General features: G+C 42.3%; 1 pseudogene; it reads left to right on the top strand.

Annotated features, from left to right (window-relative positions):
* The window catches only part of LOC102006815, a 29,967-nt pseudogene extending 23,615 nt beyond the window's left edge, over nucleotides 1-6,352 (top strand).
* Nucleotides 6,353-7,257: the final 905 nt, after the last annotated feature.

Genomic DNA, 7,257 nt, shown 5'->3' with positions numbered 1-7,257 from the left:
TTTTTTTTTTTTTTTTTGGTTTTTCTCCGGTACCGGGAACCGAACTCATGACCTTGTGCTTGCCAGGCAGGCGCTTTTGCCACTGAGCTAAATCCCCAGTCCCCTATCCTAGATTTTTGAGGCATCTCCACATTGATTTCCACAGTGATTGTACCAGCCTACATTCCCATGAACAGTGGAGAAGAGTCCCTTTTTCCCCAGATCCCCTCCAACATGTTATTGGTTGATTTCTTGATAAAAGCTGTTCTTTCCAAGGTGAGATGGAACTTCAGTGTTGTTTTAATTTGCAACTCTCAAATGACCAGTGACATTGAACATTTTTTCTTATTTGTTGAGAGTGGCTGGAGCTGGAAATTGGTCATATGTGTGGGTGTCTCAAGCTGTCAAGCTACCTCAGTCTTGAGAAAAACATCCTGCCTGAACAGTTTCAGTCATTAGTCACTAGGCAGCATTGCCTTTCATGATACTAACTTTTCAAGGTTATAAATAAACGACCCTACTATTGCAGTTCAGTCCTTTTGCCCATCAGGTAAGGGGCCACTCCACCTGACCCCACCTAATTGTTTCTTGTCTTTATATTCTAAATCCCCTTGCCATTCTCTCCCAGGGACCACCGAGAGACCACCGAGTCCTACATTTATTTACTGTTTGTAGTTCTTCATCTGAGAAGTGTATATTCATCTCTGATGCCCATTTTTGGATTGGGTCTTCAAATTTGGGAGGTCTGATTTTTTTGAGTTCTTTATACATTCTCAAGAGTAAACCTTTGTCTGGGGAACATCTGGCATTTTTTTCCACATTGTGGGTTATCTTTTCACTCTGTTGGTTTCTCTTGCTGTGCAAAAGCTTTTTAATAAGATGAGATCCCATTGGTTGATTCTTTGTGATAGTTCCTGTGTGGTTGGTGTTTTATGCATAAAGTCTTTGCCTACACCAATGTCTTCAAGAGTTTTACCTATTCTATATTCCAGCAGATTTAATGCTCCTCTCTTAATATTTAGATCTTTGATCCTTTTCGAATTTAGTTTAGTGCATGATGAAAGATATGGGTCCGATATTAATCTTCAACATGTGCAGAGCCACTTATTCCAGCACCATTTATTAAAGAGGCTGTCCTTCTTCCAGTGAATGTGTTTGGCTCATTTGTCAAATATAAGGTCAGCCTGGGCAATTTAGTGACTTAGCAAGACCCTATCTCAAAATAAGAAATAAAAAATGGGATGGGAATGTAGCGCAGTGCAGATGTCCTGGGTTCAATGCCAAGTACCCCACCCACTCAAATTGGTGTGTTCTACAGGCAGCTGAAACCCTTCATAGGGTAACACAGCTCCTGGGAGGCAGAAGTACTCAGAGATCTGTTCAACCGTGCAAACACTAATGGCAGAGAGGAGGATGGAGAGTAGGACTCTGTTCCCAGTTAAATGCTTTTGGCACTGGGACCAGCTCATCACCATCATTCTTTGCTTTTAGTTTAATATCTTGATAAGGCCAGGAAACAAAGGGTCAGTGTTGGGCATTAGGACATCATGATGTGCTTTGGTGCTTTCTTATTTCTCTAGATGTGAGCCAACTATTACACACCCAAGGAGAGGGAAAGAGGATGAAAAAAAGAATTGAGATGAGTTATGAACACATACCAACTCCACACAAGGAATATAAACATCATGTAAAATGTACTGCATACATATAACAAAAAATTTAAAAATCCAAATACTTGATAAAGCTGGTAAGGCAGACTCAACACCAGTCTACCAAGGCACAAGTGGGGATTTATACCCAAGAAGCAGGATGGGGAAATGTGGTAGCAAATTGCTAAGAAAGATCAAGCATAAGTGGTTTCTGGCTAAACAGACTTGATAGGATTATTGCTGAAGGCTAGACTGATAAACTATGGAGGATGGTCAAGCACCAGGGGTCAGAGGGCATATTTTTGTCTACATTGATTTAGAAGGGTTCTTGCTCATGCCAGATTCCATGAGGACAGAGGGACGCCCAAGACTAGGCATCATGGAGCAGAGAACTCAGGGACCCTGCCTGAAGGTTTGGTCAGAGGAGAGTTTTTGTCACATCTAAGCCAACCCTTGGTTTACAGTAAGTCTAGGACTACAGGCATATTTTATTGTTGTTGTTGTTTTTGGTTTTTTTCCGGTACCAGGAATCGAACTCACGACCTCACGCTTGCCAGGCAGGTGCTGTGCCACTGAGCTAAATCCCCAGCCCCCTACAGGCATATTTTAAAAAGTTACTTTGATCTAAGGAACTAAAGCTCTTATTCTGAGAAGAAAGATAGTCATTAAAAGGCTACTAGCTGGCTAAATAGACAGGAAAAAGGCCTCTTCTCCCAACTCTTTGGCTCATGTTTGAAGCTTCAGTATCCAGATTTACAGTGACATGGACATTTACACATGGGAGGGATTTTCAGTTGCCTTGGAAGGACATATTGATGTGTAACAGATCAGTATTGAGGAGAAAGAATGTGTTCTCAGCCAAGGGGAAGGGAACTGTACATATCATGAAGCCCATGCTACTTACACAGCACCTAGTAACACGTAATCCTCACTGGGGGAGGTGTTATCCCAGTGATGGAATGCAAATCTCTTTAAAAAGCCACTTTGACCTTTTCTAAAACAACATATTCTCCTTCTGAAAACTTGGAATAAATCAGAAAAGGAATTATTTTGAAGTGATGATATAAATTATGTATGATTATCAATTGAATACTCAAGTATAATGAGATTATGGAATACAAGAGACTGATTCTTTTGAGATGCTGCAATACTGCTATTGTTAGGTTCATGGCCCAGCTGACCTCTGATAGGGAGCCTTTGTGTAAATTTGAAAAAGGCACCCCCTCCCTTGAGGGTGATGCAGCTCTGCGGGTGCACAGTTTGGCAGGCACTGGATCTTAGCTCTCTTTTGTCCTATTGGCTGGATGCCTTTGTGCAATGCACAAACTGCCCTCCCTTAAGTGGCAACCCAATTGCTAGTGGAAATGTGTGCCAGCACAAAATATTTAAAGGCTTGAAGTGTGTGTATGTGTGTGTCTGTGTGTGTTATCAGAGGACATTTGAAAAATGTAGAAGTGATTGACTCCTCTTATTTCAACATAGAGTTTATTTGCAAGAAATAAAGTGTCAGGCTCAAGAACAACACGAAAACAAATAGAGCCTTCATGATATAGAACTAACACCTTGGAGGGTGTGTTCAAAGCTCAGCTGATGGAGCCACCTTTCCCAAGCAAGAAGCAAACAACCCAATGCCCAGGGAATATAGATTTCAGAAGTGTCTCATATTTGCCTGCTGCAATGACACCAAAAGTTTTGAAAACTACTGTGTTGGGGTATGGATTTACAATGCTCTACATCCACCTAGATGGACTGGAAATTAGGGGGTAGGTATTGGCAATAAAAAGCACATAGGTATTAATATCCATTTCCTCTCCAAGAACTACTCGTTTCTGGTGTCTCAGCAGAGAGGAAGAACCACAGGAATCTGAGAGAGAGTTTCCAGAACAAAATGGATACACATCTTCCTATCTCCCCTGCCTACTACAAGGGCCTAGAGACTTCGTACAAAAGAAAAAGATAAGTCTGGCCAGAGATCTAGGACTTAAGGAGTGACATGACAACATGGATTTTCTTCTTGCTTTATATAACATTTTGCCCATGTGAGGCTGAACTCAAACATGGTAGATTAATTGAAGTGGCTGAGGAAATTTGAAGACATTCCAATATGTAAAGTGTGGCATGAGTACTGATGGTTTCTTTTAGCCATATATACAGTGAGAATCAGGAGAAATGAGCAGGGCCAAATGATTTAGCCTGAGTGCTAGATAAGTTTGAAAATGCTAACAGGTGTAGACAAAAAGCCCCAAGAAAACTCAGCTCTTTCTCTAGCTAATGGACAAGGAAAAGGGCAGCTTATTTGTTATGGTTTAGATCTAAAATGTCCCCCCAAAGTCTTATGTGTTCAGAGATAGGGCCTGGTCTGAAGAGGTGGGTCATTGGCGGTCATGACCTGAGAGGGTGTATTTATGCATATTCCTGTCCCCAGCTCCTTTTTCTTTCATTGCCTCGTAACTGTCATGATGTGAGAAGCTTTCTCTGCCTCGTCCCTTTCCCATGCCATTTCTGCCTTGGAGCTGGCTGACCATGGATTAAAACCATGAGTCAAAATGAACCACTCCTCCTTTGAAGAGTGTGTCAGGTATTGTGTTCAGTAACAGCAATATTGGCTAATACAGAAAGTTGGTACAGGGAGCAGGGACTTTGATGTAATTGCACCTGATCATGTAGTTCAGAAGCCTTTAGAAATGGTTTGTGGAAGGAGTTTGGAAAGATTTGAAGATGCTGGCTACAGACACCTTGAATACTATAAGGAGAACTTGATGTGCAATTTTTGTCAGAGCTCAGACTAGAATGCTCATAGGGATGCAGACAGTAAAAGCTAAGTTCACAAGGTTTCAGAAAGGAATAAGGACTATACTGGAAATTGTGCTAGAGGTCATATGTATTTAATTTGGGCAAAGAATTTGTCTACATTTTGCCCATGTTCTAAGATGTTGAGGGAAGCTGGATTTAAACAGGGTGAATTAATTGATCTGGCTGAGGAAATTTCAAAGCAGTCCAATATTCAAACTGTGGCATGGGTACTGCTTTTAGCCATATATACAGTGAGAATCAGGATAAACTAGCAGGGCTTATGTTAAAAGTTTGCAGATTGGCCAGAAAGGAAGCACCCACAAATTTGGGGCCATAGAGAGCATGATTGCTAAAGGAACTAGCATTAAAAAGAAGGCAAGTATTTTTGCACCAGAAGAATAGGAAAGATGGCTTGAGGGCATCTCAGGAACCAGTCAGACCCCACCCATGTCAGTTTCAAGGATGGAAAAGGGCAAACTCCTTTGAAAGACTTTGCTTTGACAAGAGAGTTCAAGGGTGCTCTGCTTACTCACAGCCAACTAGGGAAGTGAATCCTGAATTCAGCCATCCAAGCACTAGGAGGCCTCTGCAAGCATGGTCCATAGGAGTCTAGCTACTGCTAAAGATGGTGGCAGACCATGGCGTCTTTCATGTGGTATTTGTTTTTCATGCATGCAGAATGCAAGAGTTTTGAGTCATGAAAGCTTCCACCCAGATTTCAAAGGAAGACCTGGGAGACCAGGAAATGTGCCCCTGAGAGGGCAGAGCACAAAGCTGTGAAGCTGAAGCCAAAGATGCAATGAAGACCCCCAGAAGTTGGAGAATGTGGAATGCCTTGTAAAGCAAATCCAGAACAAGAGAAAGGTCAAGTGACCTGTAAACGGCAATGATGTAGGGACAATAGCATTCAAGTCCTTTGAAATTTACATCCTACCACAATCTGCCCTGAATACTGTACATAAAGCTACAAGATTTGTTTGCCTTGTTGGATTTCAATCTTGCTTTGATTTGATTCCTTTCTATCTCCCTAGTTCTCTCTTTTGGATTGGGAATGTTTATCCTGTGCCACTGTATACTGGAAGTATTTAACTTGCTTTTTTATTTTACAGAGGCTTATAGCTAAGAGGGTTGGATGGGAAGCCTTAAGTCTCAGAGAAGACTTTAGACTTGGGTGTTTCAGCAATGGTAGAACTAGAAAGACTTTAGCAACTCTTACAAATAGATTAAGTGTGGCATCCTCTTCCTCCCTGTGTGGGTGACCTGCAGTTGGGAGATTCTACCGTGGGAACTGGTGTATGTGGGGGCCACGCTCCCTTGCTGAAGCCAGCTGATAGCAAGTTGTCCTCAGGAAATGCCAAAATCGGGCACCCTCACCCCAATTTTAAAGACACAGCTGTTGTGTCAGATGGTCAGTTGAAAGATATTACCATGACTACAAAGGAAAATATGTTATGTTCTTTTATACTCTTGATTTCACCTTTGTGTGCTCCATAGACATAACTGCTTTCAGTGACAGGGCAGAAGAACTTAAGAAACTTAACTGCCAAGTGCTTGGTGCTTCTGCAGATTCTCACTTCTGTCATCTGGCAAGGATCAACATACCCAAGAAACAATGAGGATTGGGGCCTATGTATATTCCCTTGGTGTTAGATCCTAAGCACATCATTGCTCAGGATTATGGGGTGTTAAAGGCTGATGAAGACATCTCATTTAGGAGCCTCTTTTTCATTGATGATAAAGGCATCTTTCAGCAGATCACAGTAAATGACCTTCCTGTTGGCCACTTTGTAGATGAGAGTCTGAGACTCATTCAGGCCTTCCAGTTCACTGACAAACATGGAGAAGTGTGCCTGGCTGGGTGGAAGCCTGGCAGCAATACTATCAAACCTGATGTCCACAAGAGCAAAGAGTATTTCTCCAAGCAGAAGTGAGCAGTGGGCCATGAGAACAAAAGCTCTTTTGTACATTTTTTAATGCTTTAAATACAAGATGTGTGGAGCAATGCATGTCTTTCGTATGGGAGTTGGGGAAACCATCTTTTCTTCCACTGGTAGTCATGGCCTGAGCTGTGTTGAGGGGTAGACCATCTGGTAATGTATGACGTACCAGTAGCAGGGCCAAGGCCATTCACTGACCTTTTGTGGTGTCTATTAAACTTGAACTGAGAAAAAAAATAGAAATAGATTAAGTGCATTCCATATAGTGGGATGGGACATAAGCCTTTTGGGGCCTAGAAGTGAGATGGCATGCTTTAGGTCTAAAATATCCTACCAAATTCTCATGTGTTTAGAGGTGCACCTGTTTGGAAGAGGTGGGTCACTGGGACTGTGACACGGGAGGGTATATTCTTGCCCTTGGCTCTTCCCTTCTCCCTCTGCTTCCTGGCCTTCATGACATGAGCAGCTTTCCTCTACCATGCACCTCTGCCATGCCATTTTTGCCTTAGAGCTGGTCAACTGTGGACTAACACTGTGGACCTTTAAGTTGCAGATGCTCGGTATTTTGTTCCAGCAACAGGAAAGCTGACTAATACATTGGCAAAAGATCACTTTTAGTACAGTTGCTCTATGCTAGCCAAATGCTCCAGAAAAAATTGTGACCCAACCAGCAGCAAAGGCAGAATGTGAGCACAGGCTTACCTTGCATAGCTATAGCAAGATGCTCCTCTTCCCACCTAACTCTCTGATGTGAGGGAAGGCCAAGTGGGGAAGCAAAACTTTTATCCTCACCTGGGAAAAACAGCCTCATATCATCACTCACACTAGGAACAGCACCAGATAGCAAATATTTCAGTCTTTGCAGCCATACTGGGACCCTTACTCTGCATTTCAACACA

Source organism: Chinchilla lanigera, unplaced genomic scaffold (genome assembly GCF_000276665.1).
Source record: "Chinchilla lanigera isolate Chin_1 unplaced genomic scaffold, ChiLan1.0 scaffold00033, whole genome shotgun sequence".
NCBI lineage: Eukaryota > Metazoa > Chordata > Mammalia > Rodentia > Chinchillidae > Chinchilla > Chinchilla lanigera.
The sequence above is the reverse complement of the archived record's forward strand: the minus strand, read 5'-3'. Positions and strand labels throughout refer to the sequence as shown.